An 18,200-nucleotide genomic window follows, 5' to 3' on the forward strand; every position below is an offset into this window, starting at 1 on the left:
GGTGGTTTAATGTGTCCACTCTGATAGCTGGGTCAAAACCTCACTCCACCACTGTTTGATCTTATCAAGTTATTCTGCCTTGCCAGGCCTCAGTTTCTTTCTCTGTAAAATGGGCATAATAATAGTTCTTAGATCATAGGGTTGTTTTGAAGATTAATTGACTTAATATAGGCAATGCTGTAGGCACAGTGCCTAGTACATATTAAATGCTCAATAAATGTTAGTTGTTGCTTCTGTTTTTATTATTAATTAATTATTTATAAAGAAACAGGACAGTCGGAAGCATTCAATCTGTTACAATCAGACCTGGGTGGGGTTTGTGTTTGCCCCACTTTCAACTGTCCAACCTTGGGCAAGTCACTTGGCCTCTCCGAACCTCAGTTTCCCCTTAGCTGCCTCAATATTGCTCCCTTCAGCGTAAGTCCAAAGCCCCATTTTTCGTCGGGAGTATCTGTACTGCCATGTGCTCAGAGCCCCACCCTGACAGCACTCAGTTCCCAAAGTGGTCATTATTCAGTAGACCTCAACTGGCACCTACTGGGTTCCACTGTGGAGGCAGCACTCGCCAGCCTCCCACCCACCTGATTTCTGGTCTGCTCAGCCCTGCAGGACTGCCCTGCTCCCTGCCTGTCATTCTAATTGCTCTAGCCTCTATCCTTGGGGCTGCCTGGCCCTGCCCCTCATTCTTCTATCCACCTCCTTTTTGAAAACAACCTCTGCCAGTGCCCCCAACACAGGCCCTGGAGGGAGAGGAGGAGAAGGAGGCAGCCTGAGTGCCAGAGGGATGGGCACACTGCCGGCTTTTGTCTGGGTCACCCAGTGGCCAAGGCTCAGTTCCCTGGGGTAGGCCACATTGTCGACCTGCTGGCAGCTCAGGGAAGGCTGCGTAGGCAGCAGGGCCTGGGCAGGCCTAGGCTGGCAGCAGCCCCCAGGCATGGCCTGGCCCACTCAGGCAGGAGGGAGACCCAAGCCTAGGAGGTGAGTGGGATCACACTGGGGCTCTCTATGGCAGCCAGGTTGGGGGTGACTGGGTCTTTCTAGGGCCCACTTCAGATAGGTCTCAGCACCCACTATGTGTTAGGACCAGTGGTAGCAGTTGGACCGTCAGAACAAGGCTACGTACTCCAGTCCTGAAGCCTGACAGCCTGAGTTCAAATCCCTGCTCCAATATTTTACAACTGTGTGGCCTAAGCAAACTCCCACAACTTTCTTGGCCTCCATTAGCTGGTCTGAAAAATATAACAATAGTCCTACCTCAAATGCTTGGAGAAGTTCTAGAACAAAGAAAGAACCCAGTAAGTGTTACTACTATTGTTATTGCCCTTAAGAGCAAAAGGCCAAATATTTGTTGAATTCCTACTGTTTGTTAGATATTCTGGAGAGAAGATCTGTTTTACTAAACATGTACTGAGCACCTACTGTATGCCATTGGGGATACCAAGATGAAAAACGTGGGAGAAGTGGTGTTGGAAAGAGAAGGAAAAGGAAGGGGGAGGAAGTGATGTATGAGGTCCTGCTGTGTGCCAGGCTCTTTGCTGAGCACTGGGAATTCAGAGAGGAGAAAAGTGGCGCCTGCCCTCGTGGTACGGAAGGGTGCGGAAATCTGGAAACCGATAATTATGACCCAGGACAATCAATGCTGTGATGGGAGCTGCACAGGGGGCTGCCACCCAGCCTTGGAAGTCAGGGAAGGCTTCCTGGAGGAGGTGACCTGGAATCTTGGCATTGTGGTCTAACTTATCAAGTCCTCACTGTAATAACTCTGTCTTGTTGTGGTCTGGGCTTAGTTTAAACATGTCCAGGGACAGGGGACTTACTACACAAGGAGGAATATACTTTTTCCATTTGCAATCAGCCGCCCTTCCTTTGGACCTATTCATAGCTCTCCCACTGCTCCCACTCTGGTCTAGGTTGCTGCAGCTTCTGCTTCAGTCTCCTGCTCTCTCTCTAGCCCCTCCAGTTCATTCCCCACCCAGCAGCCAGAGCAATCTTCTAAAACATAAATCAGACAACATCAGTTCCTAGCCTAAAACCCTTCAGTGGCTCCCCAGGGGCTCTTAGGACAAAGACCAGACTCCATACCGCACACAGTCTGCAAGGCCCAACCAGGGCCGGCACAGCTGACCCTCCAACCTCCCCGGGCTGCAGACAAGGCCAAGTCCAGGCCAGATCCTCCACCTGCCCATGCAGCCTGTTGAGGATGCAGGGGTGAATTTAGTACAGACGGGGACCCCTGATTGTGGTTGTCAGCAGACAAGTGTTACAGGGTGATGAGGTGGTGATGTGCCTGGCCTGGCGGTGTCATCTTGTCACATAGTCCCTTTCCAGCTCCATGCCTCAGTTTCCCCCTCAGTAAAGCAAGAGGGCTGCCTGTGTGATACCCTCAATAGTCTCATTCAGAGTGTTGGGCCACTTCGGCTTTCACGAACTCACCCCGCACCCCTCACTCTGTGGCTCCCGTGATGGCTTGTTTCATGCCTTCCCCGAGTCTGATCCATAGATGAGACTAGCAAATCAGGGTTTGATGATGCCGTAGACTTCAATATCTCTCTTGATTCCGAGGAGACACTGAGACCCATGAGGTGAAATGACCCTGACCGAGCTCATTCTGCATTAGCCCAGGCCCTCTGGCCAGTTGTCATTTATCTGCCGCGATGACAGAATAGTCACGCAAACTTTATCCACACAGTATCCTAGGTTATTTTAATTTTGTTTTAAATACATAATGCGTTCATGTGATTTGGAATTTGAAAATCTAAAATCTATGGTAAAAATCCCCTTCCCATCCCTTTTCTTTCCCCTAGATTTTCAGTTCCCCTCTCAGAAGGCAACACTGTGACCAGCTTCTGTCTGTCTTTCCAGAGACGTCTGATGTACATGTAGGCAAACGCTAATGTACAAAACCTGTTTTTAGAGCTAGAAAGAACTGGTCAGTGACCGAGTTTGCCCCCATCCACCATTAAGGGCTTACCAGAGCTTAGCTGAGCGTGGTAGGGGGTAGAGCCCCCTCCATACTTCCCCTGCCAGGGCATTTGGGCCCAAATGGGGAGATTTCGGAAGCTGTGGGGTTGCTGCTGGCTTCCCTGCAGAGAGGCCGAGGATCCTACTTTCAGAGTGTGTCTCTGTGGAAGTAGGAAGTAGAGGCCAAGGAGATGTTGAGAACATTCTAAGTAGCTACCCCATCCACCTTCAGCACCATCCACAAAGCAGGTGGTGAAGAGAGCTGGTGCCTGCCGTGACTCAGCAGATGAGACCATAGGGCAGCTCAGCAGCAGGGGGCCCATCCGTGAGGGCAGGTGGGAGGAGGGAGAAACGGTTGGATTCCAATTTATGGAATGGGCTGAGCTGGCAGACCCCACTTTATGTGGCAAATAGGCTCTGTGTTAGTGGCTTCACCCTTAACATTGACATTGAATGAATGTTGACACTGTTTTATTTAACCCTCACCACATCCCCACCTGGTAGACACCATTAATCCCATGTTACAATTGAGGAAGCACCCTCAGAGAGATGGAACTCTTGCCTGAGTCACATGGCTGGATTTGACCTAGGTCTGCCTGATTGCTAAGATTCCCCATCTGCCCTGCTGCGGAGTTTGATCAGTGGGACATAACCCAGCTCCTACATAGTCGTGCAGCTGACAGAGAAGGGCAGGGTGGCGCTGTGGTCAGCAGCTCGGGCTCTGGGGCTTCCAGCTCTGACTCCACTATTTACTGGCTATGTGGCCTTGGGCAGGTCATGTTCTCTCTGGGACCTTTGCTGTGCCTGAGGTCAGCTCCTGCCAGTCCGTTCTCAGTCCAGAGCAGACCTGCTGGTTGGGGTTAATGGAGGCGTAGGGCAGTTTCCCCAGAGCTGATGACACTTATGTGGGCAGATCCCACAGCTAGTACCAAGGAATGGGACCAGGCTCAGAGCCGCGATTCGCAGATGCGCCAGCCTCTGTTTGGCTGTGTGGCTTTGGGCTACTCTCTTTCCCTTTCTTATCCTGCACGTCACATCTCCAGGTTCCCAGGGATGAGCTTTTTAGAGAGGGAAGTGTTTGGATGTAGCCCCAGTGAGTTGGCGGAATTTGGGCAGGGCTGGAACTGGGGAGCAGGAACAACAGGATTGAAGAGGCCCAGGGACAGGTAGCAGTGGAGGGTGAGGCACCTTTTCTTTTGCTGACTCTGGGAATGAATTTTATGTTTTTCAGCAAGGATTTGATTTAAAGTTGCTGGACAAAACTGAACCTGACAGAGCTGAAGCCCCTCAAAAAGAAATATTTGCTTCAGAAGAGGAATGAAGTTTAAAAGTCCCAGGAGCCTTGGATTTGCTGTTTTATAGCCAGGAAGACAGAAGCACAAAGGGAGGCAAGGAGTAACCCAAGGCCATAGGGCTTTGTTTGTCCTTTACTCCATCACTTTGTTCGTTAAGCACCTACTGTGCACAGGCACCGTGCTAGGCCCTGGTGGAGAACGTGGCAGAGGCCTCGCGGTGCTCTCCGTCAACCAGAGGAGATAGCCGGTGACCAAAGAGTTACACAGATACACAGTGTTGCCATCGTGGGAGGCACTGGAAAGGAAATGGTGCTCACAAACACCTGACTGTGCATAGGGGTCGAGGAGGGCTTCTCTGAGACAATCTATTCTCTGAGACAATCTATTCGTTTGCTAGGGCTGCCATGACAAAGTACCACAGACCGGGGGGCTTCAACAACCGAAATTTATCTTCTCACAATTCTGGAGGCTACAAGTCAGAGATTAAGGTATCAGCAGGGTTGGTGTCTTGTGAGGCCTCCTTGGCTTGTAGATGGTTGCCTTCTCCTGTGTCTTCACGTGGTCTGCCTTTTTGTTTCTCAGGGTCCTAACCTCTTCTTCTTATAATGACATCAGTCATATTGGATTAGGGCTCACCTATATGATCTCATTTAACCTTAATTACCTCTTTAAAGACCCTATCTCCAAATAGACATTCTGAGGTAGGAAGCTTGGGACTTCAACATAGGAAATTACAGTGGTGGGGGGGGACACAATTCAGCCCATAATAGGCAGTTAACACTTGAGCTGAGGCCTGAAGGTCAAGTAGATGTTAACCTACTAGTAGGGAAGAAAGGGTGTTTTAGGCAGAGGGTACAGCACGGGCAAAGGCCAAGTGGCAGGAGGGAGCACATGGTATAGATGTGGTTCTGAGAGAAGCCGGTGTGGCTGGAGTGCAGGGAAGGTGTGGAGAGGGATTCAAGATGAGGCCCAGGAGATTGCGTCCCAGTGCGGCTGCTTCATTGCCCATAACTACAATCCTTTTTCAATCATTGGTTTCCTCACCAGTGAAACGGGAGTAACCAAACCAGCCTTGTGGGGCTGGGAGCCTGGAATGAGGTCACATGGATCTAAAACATCTTGCCCTGTTCCAGCTCTTTATAGGTATTCAAGATGAGTTGTCCCTTTACTCTCCCATTCCTGGACCACCCTTGGTCTTCCTTAGTCCCCTCCCTGTCCCATACCTTGATTTGTATGACCCTGCTTGAGGTCCCGAGTACCAGGGCCAAGTACCCTTGGCAAACAGTATCATGGCCTGGATAGGCCATTTGGGCTTCTTGGGATCCAAGGAGAAAAGGACGAATTTTCTGGGGAGTTGCACGGGAGCATGTGCCTGACTTCTGAGCTCTACAGAACTAGGCATGGATTCTCAATCAAATGTCTCTGAGCCTCCTGTGATATTTGGAAAGAAGAGTTCCACCCTCCCTCAATATAACATTGCCCTTTATTGCAAAAATAAATGGCTCACCAGTGATAGGAGCCTCCTTCTCTTGGGGATGTTTGCCAGGTCTCTCTGCCCATGAGCCACTGCTTGTCATTGGCTGTGTAGCCTGTGCTTTCACTCAACACATTTTAAAAATTTAAATAAGTGGTTTATTGTAGAACAATTTTAGATTTACAGAAAGTTGCCAAGATGGTCCAGAGAGTTTCTGTATACCCCATACCCAGTTTTCCCTGTTAACATTTGACATTGTTATGATGTGTTTGTCACAACTAAGGAACCAGCAAGGGTATATCACTGTTAGCTAAACTCACCCTTTTTTCAGATTTCACTAGTTTTTCCCTAATGTTCATTTTCTGTCTCAGGATTCCAGTCAAGATATCACATTACATTTAGTCATCATGTCACCTTAACCTCCTCTGGTCTGTGGCAGTTTTTTAGGACAAAATGTATTTCGACAAACATTTTTTGAGCACCTACAATGTGCATTATTCTTGGTGCTGGGGAAAGAAACAGAATCCTGCTTTCGATGGAGCTTACATTTTGGGGTGGGAAGACAGACCACAAATAAGCAAATAGAAATATTAAATATGTCAGATGCTATATAGAAAAATAAAGCAAGGAAAGGAGCTAGGGCTGGGGGCTGCTATTGGAGATAGGGAGTCTGAGAAGGCCTTCTTATGAGACATTGGAACAGAGACCTGTTGGAGGGGAGGGAACCTCCATGTGGATATCCGGTGGGAGAATATTCTAGGCAGAGAGCAGAGCAAGTACAAAGGCCCTGAGGCAGGGAGTGCCTGGTAAGTCTGAGGAATGGCCAGGAGCCCAGTGGGTTGGAGCCCAGGGTGTGGCACTGGGTGAGTGGTGGGAGGCAAGGGCCGATCTGTGTGGCATATAGACTGGAGGATGGAAGTTGGGAGTAGACTGATGCCATGATCCAGGTGAGCCAGGTGAAAGGGGATGGTGGCATGGGCCAGAATGGTGCCCATGGAGGGTGAGAAGTGAGCAGATTCTAGGCCTGTTTCAAAGGAGGAGCCACAGGATTTGCTGGTAGAAACAGGCCTGGCACTGAAACCTTCTGACAGGGCTTGTATGAGGAATAAAAAAGAGGATGGGTGTTAGCAAGTCTTTGGAAAACTGCAAAGTTGGGTTTCTCCCTTGATCTCCTGTGTTTTAGAGCTGCCTAGCCCAACACATCCTCTGGCTGAGGGCCAGTCATAAACCACTGGTTTGTTTTTTTAAGTGTAACATTTTGAAAAGGTAATAGAATCTCATTATTTAAAAAAAACAATTCAGCAGGTACCAATGTGCAAAAAAAGTCTCCCTTCCAGCCCTGCCTGTCAGACACCCATTTCCACTCCCCAGGGAAAACCATTATTATTTCTTTGGTAACCTTCCAGAGGTATTTTATACATATATAAGCACATACGCACATTTTTGGGGGTTTGTTTCTATTTTTACACAAAATGTGTTGTACACTGTTGTAGGTTGATTTTTTTTCTTATAATGGCTTTATTGAGATATAATTCACATACTACACAACTCACCCATTTAAAATACAATTCAATAGTTTTGAGTATATTCAGAATTGTGCAAGCCTCACCACAATCAATTTTAAACCATTTTCGTCACCCCAAAAAGAAACTCCATACCCATTAGGAGTCTTTCTCCATGTACCCCTAACCCTCCCCCAACCTGACCTAGGCAAGCACTAATCTGCTTCTTTCTCTGTAGATTTGCATTCTCTGGACATTTCCTATAAATGAAATCATACAGTACATGGTCTTTGTGCCTGACTTCTTTCACTTAGTATAGTTTTTTCAAAGTTTGTCCGTGTTGTAGCATGTACTTCATTCCTTTTTATTACCAAATACTATTCCATTATATGGATATACTATATTCTATTTATTTATTCAACAGGTGAGGGCATTTGGTTTGTGTCCACATTTTGGCTATTATGAATAATGCTGCTATGAACACTCATGTACTAGTTTTTGTGTGAATGTATGTTTTCAGTTCTCTCCTACCTAGGAGTGGAATTGCTGGGTCATACGATAACTCTATGTTCAACCTTTTGTGGAATTGCCAGATTGTTTTCCTAAATGGTTGCACCATTTATAATTTACCAGCAGTATGAGGCTTCTGATTTCCCCAGATCTTTATCAACACTTATTATTATATATCTTTTTTATTAGAGCCATCCTAGCGGGTGTGAAGTGGTATCTCACTGTAGTTTTGATTTGCATTTCCCTAACGACTAATGCTATTGAGCATCTTTTCATGTGCTTATTGGCCATTAGCATATCTTTTTTGGAGAAACGTCTATTCAGATCCTTTGTCGGTTCCTTAATTGCGTTATTTGTTGTTTTATCATTGAATTATAAGGGCTCTTTATATATTCTAGATACAAGTACCTTATCAGATATGTGATTTGCAAATATTTTCTGCCAGTCTGTCTGTTGTCTTTTCATTTTCTTGATGGTGTCCATTGGAGCACAAACGTTTTTTGGTTTTGATGAAGTCCAATTTGTCTAATTTTGTTTTGTTGCTTGTACTTTTGGTGTCATATCTGAGAAACTATTGCTTAATCCAAGGTCACAAAGATTTGCCCCTATGTTTTCTTCTAAGAGTATTATAGCTTTAGCTCTTATATCCTTCAGGTTGTTTTTTCTATTAAACAGTAAATTTATGTGATGTCAGTACATAAGTCTGTCAGAACATAAAGAACTTTCTCATTCTTTTTTACAGCTGCATAGTATGCAGTTTTATGGATGCACCATAATTTATTTACCTCGTCCTCTGGTGATGGACATTTAGGTTGTTGCCAATATTTTGCTCTCATCACAAGACTTCAGTGAACATTCTGTAGCATAGGTGGCCATTTCATATGTATGTAAATTTATACTGAGGAGTTGAATTTCTGGGTCTGAGGAAATATGCTTTTGGTCGTTAATAGATGATGCCAGCGTGCCCTCCACTCCTGGCAGCAATGTCTAGACTGTGAACTATTAATTAATTACCGTGGCACTATTCATCCCTGCACAATGACCCTGTAGGTCAGAGTTAAAATCCCCGCTTTACAGTGATATCAAGTCCTAAGCCCTGTCTGACTCCTGACCCTGCATCCTGTCCAGCCCCCATGCCTTCCAAGTACCTCACAGCCCTTCTGAAATAACTAAAGAAATAATGCAAATTCCGTATGTGGTGCCTGGAAAATCTCTAAGACCACATTGAGTCAGAGGGCAAAGGCTATTCAGTCACTAGGGAATCTTGAATGAACACCTATTGTATGCTTGGCACTTTGATAGGAGTGAGAGATGGACTCTGCCCTCAGGCTACATCGGCCTAGTGAGGCAGCTGAGACTCAGACAGACTTCTGGAGATGTGGGCTGACTCTAGGGCTTGGAGGTCTAGCTGTGAGTCAGGCAAATGTAGGTTCAATCCTGATTCCATCCCATGTCACTTTGGGCCACTCACTTTCCCTCTCGGTGCCTCAATTTTCTCATCTGTAAAATGGCATTGTTAATAGTAATAGTACCTACTGGCATACTAACGATATTATTAAGACATTAACGATATTATCCTTGTTGACATAGTGCTATAGGAAATTGAAGGCAAGAGATATGGCTGGGGATTAAGGAGGTCTTGTTGTGGGGAGAGGGTGTGGGGTGGGGTGGGGTGGGGTGGGTGGGCAGCAGAGAGAAGGACATTTGAGTGAAACTTAGAGGGGGGATGGCTCAGGAGTCAGGTGATGGCATTCTAGGCAGAGGGAACAGCTTGTGTGTAGGCATAGAGGCAAGACAGCCCCTGGGCTAATGGGGCAGAGAAGTAACTAGGGCAGTTAGAGTGTCAGGTTTGTACTGGGGCCTTAGGGAGGAGACGATGCAGCTGGAGACATTTCCAGGGGCCTTGCTTCCAGAGGTGGATATCTGGGTATTATTTGACTGGCAGGAGGGAGCCATGGAAGGATTGTTGAGCTGGCAGCCCTGCCTGGCATATCCCCATCTGCCTCCTTGGGGCAGGCTTCCCCAAATATCATTTCTTTTTGAAGGGCTGCCTGGAGCAGTGTTTAAGAATGAGAGTTCTGGGGCCAGGCTGCCTGGGTTGGGCTCAGCCACTTGTGAGCTGTGTGTCCTTGGTCATGTCACTTAACTTCTCTGGGTCTTGGTTTCCTCAACCATAAAAGGAAGTTGTTCCTATTTCCTGAGGTTACACTAAGGACTTAATGAGTTAATAATATATGTAAAGCGCTTACACCAGTCCCTGGCACATAGTAAGTGCTCTATAAATGTCACTTGTTACAGAGAAGGAAGGCAAGGCATTAGGTTAACTCATTTCTCATTTGGGAAAAAATCAAGGCCTTCTGAAAGTGAATGAATGCCCAGAGTCCCTTTGGAGGGCCAGACGTTTCATTCATTCATTCATGCATTCATTCATTCATTCATTCAATAATGGCTTCCTGAGAACTACTCTTTCTAGGCTCCAGTAGATATTGGGAATCTAGTCAGGGGTGAACAAGACAGCATCCAGCCCAAGGAGCTCCTGAGTCACACCCAGGGTGTTAAAAGTCGAAACAGTCATTGCCTCAGACACCCTCTCTCTTCCTGTGTCCTGCCCAGGCCAGAAGACAATTAGAATTTTAACATAAAGTGTCTTGTGAACCAGGCTCTTCCCAGCTCCCAAATCTGGACAAAAGGATACTAGGAGTTAAAATGACCCTCTTTGTCCCACTTATCCTACAGATGAAGAAACTGAGACCAGAGAAGAAGGGCAGGAGCTTGGCCCCAAGGCTCTCAACTGCCAGCACATGCCTCTCGCTGGGGCCCACAGGCCCTGGGACAGGAGTTCGGAGCAGACGTGGTAGAATGCAGTCGCTGGATACAGTTTAAAGTCGGAGCCAATAGGATTTACTGATGGATGGGATGGGCATGGAGGGATGTGAGAGAAAGAGGGAGGGATCAAGGATGACTCCCAGGTGTTTGGCTTGAGGAAGTGGAGATGGAGAAAGCTTCTGGTTGAGCAGATTTGGTGGTGACGGCCAGGTGGTGGAGGGGGTGATCTACATGCTTGTTGGATGAATGGATAGATGCGTTTCCCCGGCCTCCCAACACACTTGTTTTCAGACATGTCCAGTCGGCGAAATAGAGGCAAAGGAAGGTCCCAGGCTAGAGGCGTGACCCTGGGGGCCACGAGATGGACAAGATTCAAGGACTGGGTCCTGGGGCTGCCAATGTTAGGAGGTTTTATCCAAAGTTCAAGTTTTCTTCTTCCATGAAATTTCCCAACTTTTAAATATTAGCAATAAATTCAAAATTATAATAAACTTCCGCATGCCCCCCCCCCCCTCCATGTGTCCATAGGCCCGTTTGGCCTGTAGCCTGGTTAGGACCTCTGGTGTGTGGATCTGGAGTCAGACGGCCTGGGTCTGAGCCTCTATTCCCAGCTGGGTGCCCTTAGGCAAGTGACCGGTGTCTTGGAGGCTTGGTTTCCTTATCCATAAAATGGGAATGATAATAGTATCCACCTCCTGGGCTCGTCCTAAGGGTTTTATAGCTGGACGGCTTTTATTATATAAATACTATTTATAATAAACACTACTCATGATGGTGCCAAAGGGGAAAGAACACTGGGCTTTGAGTTTGCCCTGGGGTGGGATCCCATCTCTGCCTTGACAAGCTCCGTGACCTAGGACTAGTTTTTAGATGTCTCCAAGGGAGAAGTTTGTTGCTCTCAGAGTGATGGCCGGGGTGCCTGTTACCCTCTCTGAGGCCCCACAATCACTCTCCCTCCCTGCCTCCTTCCCTCTGGCCTCACCCACACGCCACCTGCAACCCCTCCACCCTGCAGCCGGAATGATTTTTCAAAAGCATAAATCTCAGCATGGTCTTTCCCTGCCTTGAAAAAAATGGTGTTGGCTTCATGCTGCCTTCAGGAAAACGCCCAGGAGCTTCTGCCTGGCGTGGAGAGGTGGGAGGCAGCCCTCACCTCTTTTCTGTCATCTCTTTCCACCAGCCTTGTTTATGTACCAGCTGCACACTGCCCCTCATCAGGCCATGAGTGCCCCATGTTCCTTTGCCCGCCCATCATCCAACACTTAATGAGGGGCTGCTGTTTCTCAGATCCAGCCACTTCCCTCACCGTGGTGACCTTACTGCTTGTCCATGGTCTCCCTGTATCCCATCTCACCCCTTACTCTTTGCAGCCCATTTTTCACAAGCAGCCAGAGGGGTCCTTAGGAAATTAATTTGGATGTTGACACCCACCTGCTTAAAATCCCTCCATGGCTGCCTTTTTCACTGTAAGGCCACAATCCCTACCCCATCTCTTCATCCACATTCTGCAATTTCCCCACTATCCACTCTCCACTGCCTAAGATGCCACTGCCTGATCTGCCCACCTGAGGACCTTTGCCCAGGCTGTTTCCCTTCTTAGATGCTTTCAATCTACTTCTTCAGGAGGGCCTCCCTGACCACTTGCCCGTGAATCACTATTCAGGAGGTGCGGCCACAGGGTCTGCCTGTGACTCTGTAGCCACAGTGTCCCGCATTGGTATCCACCCTATGTTGGCAAAAATGCCACTCATCCTTCAAGGCCCAGCCCAATATATCACCTTCTCTGTGAAGCCTTCCTTCCTTTACACAGCTCCATGCCCGCCCTTTCCCCCCCGCCAGGCCCTTCCGGATCTCTCTCTCCTGGGCATCCCTTGACAGTAGAGACAGCTCCGTGGTGGCTTCCTATGAGCTTTCTTCCCTTTCTGCCTCCCACACTCAACACTATAATTATCACTGGATGGTGAGCTCCTCAAGGCCAAGGAACGGCACAGTAACGAGAACTAATGTTTACGGAGCTTGTGCCCGCTCTGTGCTAAGCACTTTCCTGTATCCTCTCCTGAAATCCTCATAACCCTATGGGGTTGGCTCTCCTAAAAGCCCCAACTTAAAGAGAAGCCACTGGAAGTTTAAAGCGGTTAAGCCACGTGCCCATGGTCTGACTCCGGAGGTGGAGCTTTTAATGAACAGTGGCAATACCTTACGGCACCTTCCACCTGCCAGTCACTCTGCTGAGCCCTATTCCGGTGTTTCCTGCTCATAATAATTTTCATTGCAATTCCATTTTATGGCTGGGGAAACAGAGGCACGGAGAGGTTAAGTATGAAGCTAGTAAGGAGTGGAGTAGGATTTGAACCCGTGCTATCTGGCTCTGGGTCATGCTCTCAAACCTCATGCTGTGTTGGCCATTGTACCCCCTTTCCTCTGACCTGCCCGGGAGGGTTCTCTGTATCTCAGCACCCCAAAGCCTAGAATAGCAGCCAGCCCCCTCAGGCAGCACTAGTTAGTGTGTGTAATGATTGAGGGAGCAGGTAAGCGGGTGTCATGGGACTCTCTCTACCCAACCATCCCAGAACCCTGTGTCTGGAAGCCCAAAAATGTGGTAGCCCCTCTCCAAGGTTCACGAACCCCCCCACCCCCCACCCAGTTGTCCAGACAGCCCCAAGGGAAGGACCAGATCCATAAACATGAGGCTCCTCTTGGACCCAGGAGGGGCTCTGGGCACTGTACAAGTCCTCAATATTATTACTTTATTGTCATTTAAATAGAGTCTGCCTCAAACAGGCCACCCAGTTCTAGCCACCAGCACTGGACAAAACCCCCATTGAAAAGCCAATTACAATCACTCCATCTAAATTGTCATGGATTTGTATAGAAAATTACATCTCCATTTAGTCCTGAAGCGTCGTCCTGGGCATGGATAGAGGGGAGGCTGGCCCATTTACCTCTACAGCTCAGCGCGAGTGCCGCAGGCAGAGAGAAAGCCCAAGCTGCTGGGTCTTGGCCGGCCTGGGGAACAAAGGCCAGTTTGTGGGGGCCCGGAGAGAAGCTGGGCCTCTCAGGGCGGCTCAGATTCCAGGCCTGGGCCCATGGACCCTGCACCGCCAGCTGGTCTCCCCTGCTGGCGGCTGTGGCCAGACGAGCTTCTGACAGCCGGCTTCAGGCGGCCCATCAGCCCTGCCACCATCCGAGGCGGCTGGAGCTTGGCTCCTGTCCACGCTGCCAGGAAACGAAAGAGGTTTAGCTCAGGCACTGGACTGGGATCTCAAGATCTTGGTTTCATTCATTCATTCATTCATTCACAAGTTATTAAGTGCCTTGCCGTGGCATGAGAAGCATGATAGCATAGAAGTAAGCTCTGGCTTCCAAGTGTGGGTTTGGTTCCAGACTCTGTCCTCAGTAGCTGTGAAGAGGCTACTTCATTTATTCATTTAGTTCTGAAGTTGTTGAGCACCTACTATGTGCCGGAGAACAGGACAAAATGGTCCCGACTCTTAGCCCTTAAAGTCCAGTGGGTGTCCACACTATTTTGCAAATGTAAGTGTTGTGAAGGAAGTGAACAGGGGCTGGCACAGGCTTTTGGGAGGAATTGTGTAAGGAGGCAGCTCAGGAGCCGGTCAAACCAAGAGCAAATGGCAAGGACATTCCAGGCAGAGGCAACAGTGCGGGCAGGTAGTGAGGTAGGCTGGAGCAGCAGAGTGAGAGTGTGGCAGGAGACGAGGTCTGTGGGGACACTCTGAGGCCTCTGTGGGTCTCTTCTCTGAACCTCAGTTTCTTCATCTGTAAGAATGGGAGTGATGACATTTGCCTCCTGGAGAGATGCCTTTCCCTGGTGATAATGTACGTAAGAGCTCAGTGGGAGCTGGGCACAGGATGCTTCTGGCTAGCTAAGATAGTGTCACTTAGAGGGCACTCTCCATGGACCAGACAGGGACAGGGGCTCTGCATGCAGTTGCTTATTAACTCTCCCAACAGCCCTGTGGGGTAGGGCTGTTATCCCCCTTTCACAGATAGGGAAACTGAGGGAACAGCACTGGTCAGCTAATTACCTGTTCCTATTCCAGTCGGTTGCAGATGTGTATCTGTGTGTACGTATGTGTGTGACTCTGAGACTGGGTGTAACTGTCTGTGCGGGATTCTGACCGTGACTCTGTGTGACTGATGACTGTATGGTTGTATGTGACTCTGAGTGTGAGTGACTGTGCACAACAGTGTCACATACTTGTCTCCTGGAGCCCAGATGCCTGGTGGCTGTGGGAACTCTGTCAGACTGACAGTGTGGCTGTGTCAGACTGTGTATCACTGCCTACACATGTCTGTCTGGGCCCAAAGGGACACTTGGCACCCTTCCTGGGATGGCTGGCAGGCCTGGAGGCGACTTCGGGGCAGAACCGGGCTGGTTTAGAGGTGAGGAGGGCAGTCGCCATCCTCCCCCACCCAGCATCACCAGGCAGACAGGCAAATGGAAAAAATGTTCACACCCGGGGCAGGCAGGTGGCTGCCACACCAGGGACTGCTCTGTGCACAGAAAACAAGTTCTTCTGGTATCAGCTCGAGTTTGGCAGGAAGTGGCTTTTGGGTGGCAGGAAGTTGGATTCAGCTCATATCAGCCCCGGCCGAGGGGCAGGAGAGCAGTTATCTGGGGTTAAACAGAGTAACCGAGAAGCGGGGCCCCCACACCCCATACCCGAAGATCTGAGGGTACAGCCCACCCCTCCTGGTCATTTGGGATGATAGGTGGGAAGGGGGGGAGGCCTCGTAAAGAAGAGCTGCCACCCATCAAGTGGCTACTGGGCCCCAAACCCCAGATAGAGCTCATCATCCACCTCCCATTACCTCCATTTAGCAGATGTACAGACTGATACTCTGAGAGACAGTGACTTGCCCGAGGTCAGCAAGACAAGTGGAGAGAAAGGGAGGAGACCGCAGAAGATTTACAACTATCCAGAGACAAGAGAAAAAACAGGACAAAGATCAAACAGGAGAGGGAAGATGGGAACAGGACAGAGAAAGTAGTTCAATGCATTCAGAGAGCAATGAGACTATACCAGTGGGAAGACTTTTGGGGTGACCACTGCGTGCCAGGCCTTTATGTGGCCTGGAGATCCTGAACCCATTTCCCAGATGAGGAGTGTGAGACCCACAGAGCCTTGACAGTTGAGCCAGGCCTGGACTTCAGGTCTGATTCCAAAGCCCATGTTCTTTCAAGCCGTGGCCTTGGGCCCAACTTCTAGGGCAGTAGCTGTACTAAAACAGATACTCAATCCCACTAGCCATTTGCCTAGGTACACTGTTGAGGAATTCTCCCAGTTGGCCCATGGAGAGCCAGGTTTTAAACCTGGGCAGGGTGGCTACAGAACTCATGTGCTTAACCCTGTTTCAGAGTGTGCCAAGCACTATGCCAGAGCAGGCAGAGAAAGCCATGGCTCTGACCTCAGGCTGGGACCCAGAGGGTCCAGCTGCTGATCTAAAGCCCCAAAGCTATATATACCTTGCAAGAAACTGAGTCTCCCAACTCCCAGCGCTGGACACCCTGTACCCCCCACCAAACCCCTGGGGAGTGGGCTTGGTCCTTCTGTTCTCATCCCAAAAGCAGCACCCAAGCTGTTCCCTGGCTGAGATGCCAGTTTGAAGCTCAGTTTGCATGTCGTTTGCACATTACTTAGCGCATGTCAGAAGGTACCAGCATCTCCCTTTCCTGGAGAGGGCATCTGGGCCCCCCTGCCCTCCTCCAGACAGCAAAAACACCAGCCGGCTAGACAGGGAGCTGCGCCCTGGCCTCCGACAGCGCCTGCCTGCAGCCATCCCCCCACCCCCTTCCCTCCTGGAGCCAAATTTAGGCAGCTCTGCTACTGAGAGATGGGAGAGCAGAGGCAGGAAACGGTGAGGCTCCTGGGCCTTGGCCCTTGCAGGGTGGGGCATCCCCAAGGGTGCCCCTGTCCCTAAAGCCTTTGGCCCAGCCTCTCCCCACCCCCTCCTCCCACAGGAATGCAGCCTGGGTTGGAGAATGCTGGGTTCTCAGCTGCAGCTCAGGGTGCTGGCTACCCTGGCCATGAGGGAGGAGGGAGAGATGGAGGGAGGGAGGAGGTCATGGACGGGGCAGTGGGGAAGGGATCAGATAGCCTCCTCCTGCCCCAGACACCGCTGCCACTGGGGACAGGAGCTGCTCTGCTTCTCAGCACTTCCTGCCCCTCCTTGGCATGCCCCACCCCTAGGCCTGATTGTGGAGTGGGGGGCAGGAGGCACAGCTGGGCTTGTGGGGACTGAACTCCCCACCCCCTTCCAAAGATTCCACTAGGCCATCTCCTCCTTGGGCTAGCCTTTGGTCTTGGTGGTCTTGGTTTCCCTACCTGGGAAATGGAGAGACTGGCCTAGAATGATTTCTAAGTGGCTACCCACGCTGAGAGCAAAGGTTTCTGGGAGGCCTTGCAAAAATTAGGGAGGGAGGTGACAGTGGCTTAAGGCCTAGGAACTTCTTAGATTTCTCAGGTATGGCAAAGAGAGGCAGCTCCTCACTAATGCTGGGACAGGATGTGGGTGGGCTGAACAGTGAAAGGAGGAGACCTGGGCTGGATTCCAGCCACCAGGAACTCAAGGGTGGAGTTAATAGTGCCTAGTAGCTGGCAGCATGGATCCTGGGGTCTGACTGCCTGGGTTTGAATTCCAGTCCTGCCACTCTGTTCTTCCGGACTGTGGGCAAATCGCTCCAGCTTTCTGTGCCTCAGTTTCCTCACCTGTAACATGGGGTAATGAACCTCCCAGAGCTGCAGGGAAAGTGAAATGCAGCAGTAAATGTTGGCACACATGAAGTGCACCACAATGCCAGCCACCAGTGTGATTGTTTTGTCTCCCTGAGCAATTGGGAGGCTCCCCGGAACTATAACGGATGCGGACGCGATGGGGAGGCGCTGTAGCTTGATGGTTAAATGGGCATCAGGATGGGGGTTCAATTCTGCGTGACCTGGGCAAATGGCCACACCCCACTGCGCCTTGGGCGGGGAACAGCAGAAGCGCCTACCGCAGAGGGTCTGTGAGAATTACACAGATCAGGCTTGGCACAGCGCCTGGCACATAGCGGGCGCTCCCTGAAGGAGAGCCGGCCAGATCGAATGGTACCGCCCCGCACAAAGGACAGGTGGGCAGCGTCCCGGGAGGGTAGGGCGGGAGCAGGGCAGGTGCTCCGGGAATGGGGAGGCGGGGCTAGCGCGAGGGCGGGCGGGCGGGCGGGCACGCGCGCGCGCAGCAGGTGCGTGTGGAGTGGGCGGGGCCCCGCGCGGGCGGGGTCTCCAGGTGAGCGGGCGCGCCCCCGGAGGATGGAAACTGGGGGAGGCGCGTCGCCCGACCCACCGCAGGAAAGAGTCCCTGTGTCTTTAACGCCCTCCCCGCGCCCCCCACCCCCTTTGTGTGTCCCCCCAAGCCGGTCTGCAGCCTCGGAGCCTTCCCCCCTGCACTGACAGCTGGTATCTAATTACTGTGTGAGAATGGAAAGTCAGGCTGTCCCAGCTCCGGGGAGAGGGGATTAACGTCTCCTGCAGAATACACTTCCTCTGGTGGGTTGCCATGGTTACTCTCATTACCTGCCTGCCCGCGAGGAGCCCGCGCGAGCCGCTCCAGCAGGCCCTCGGAACCCGAGCC

The 18,200-nt window shown here is 50.3% G+C and overlaps 1 protein-coding gene across 2 annotated transcripts in view; it reads left to right on the forward strand.

Annotated features, from left to right (window-relative positions):
- NOL4L (nucleolar protein 4 like) overlaps nt 1–18,200 on the forward strand; it is a 126,192-nt gene that overhangs the window by 23,226 nt on the left and 84,766 nt on the right. The window lies entirely within an intron of this gene.

Source organism: Rhinolophus sinicus, chromosome 13, assembly GCF_057876585.1.
Source record: "Rhinolophus sinicus isolate RSI-liver-muscle chromosome 13, RSI-T2T, whole genome shotgun sequence".
In the NCBI taxonomy this organism is placed as follows: domain Eukaryota; kingdom Metazoa; phylum Chordata; class Mammalia; order Chiroptera; family Rhinolophidae; genus Rhinolophus; species Rhinolophus sinicus.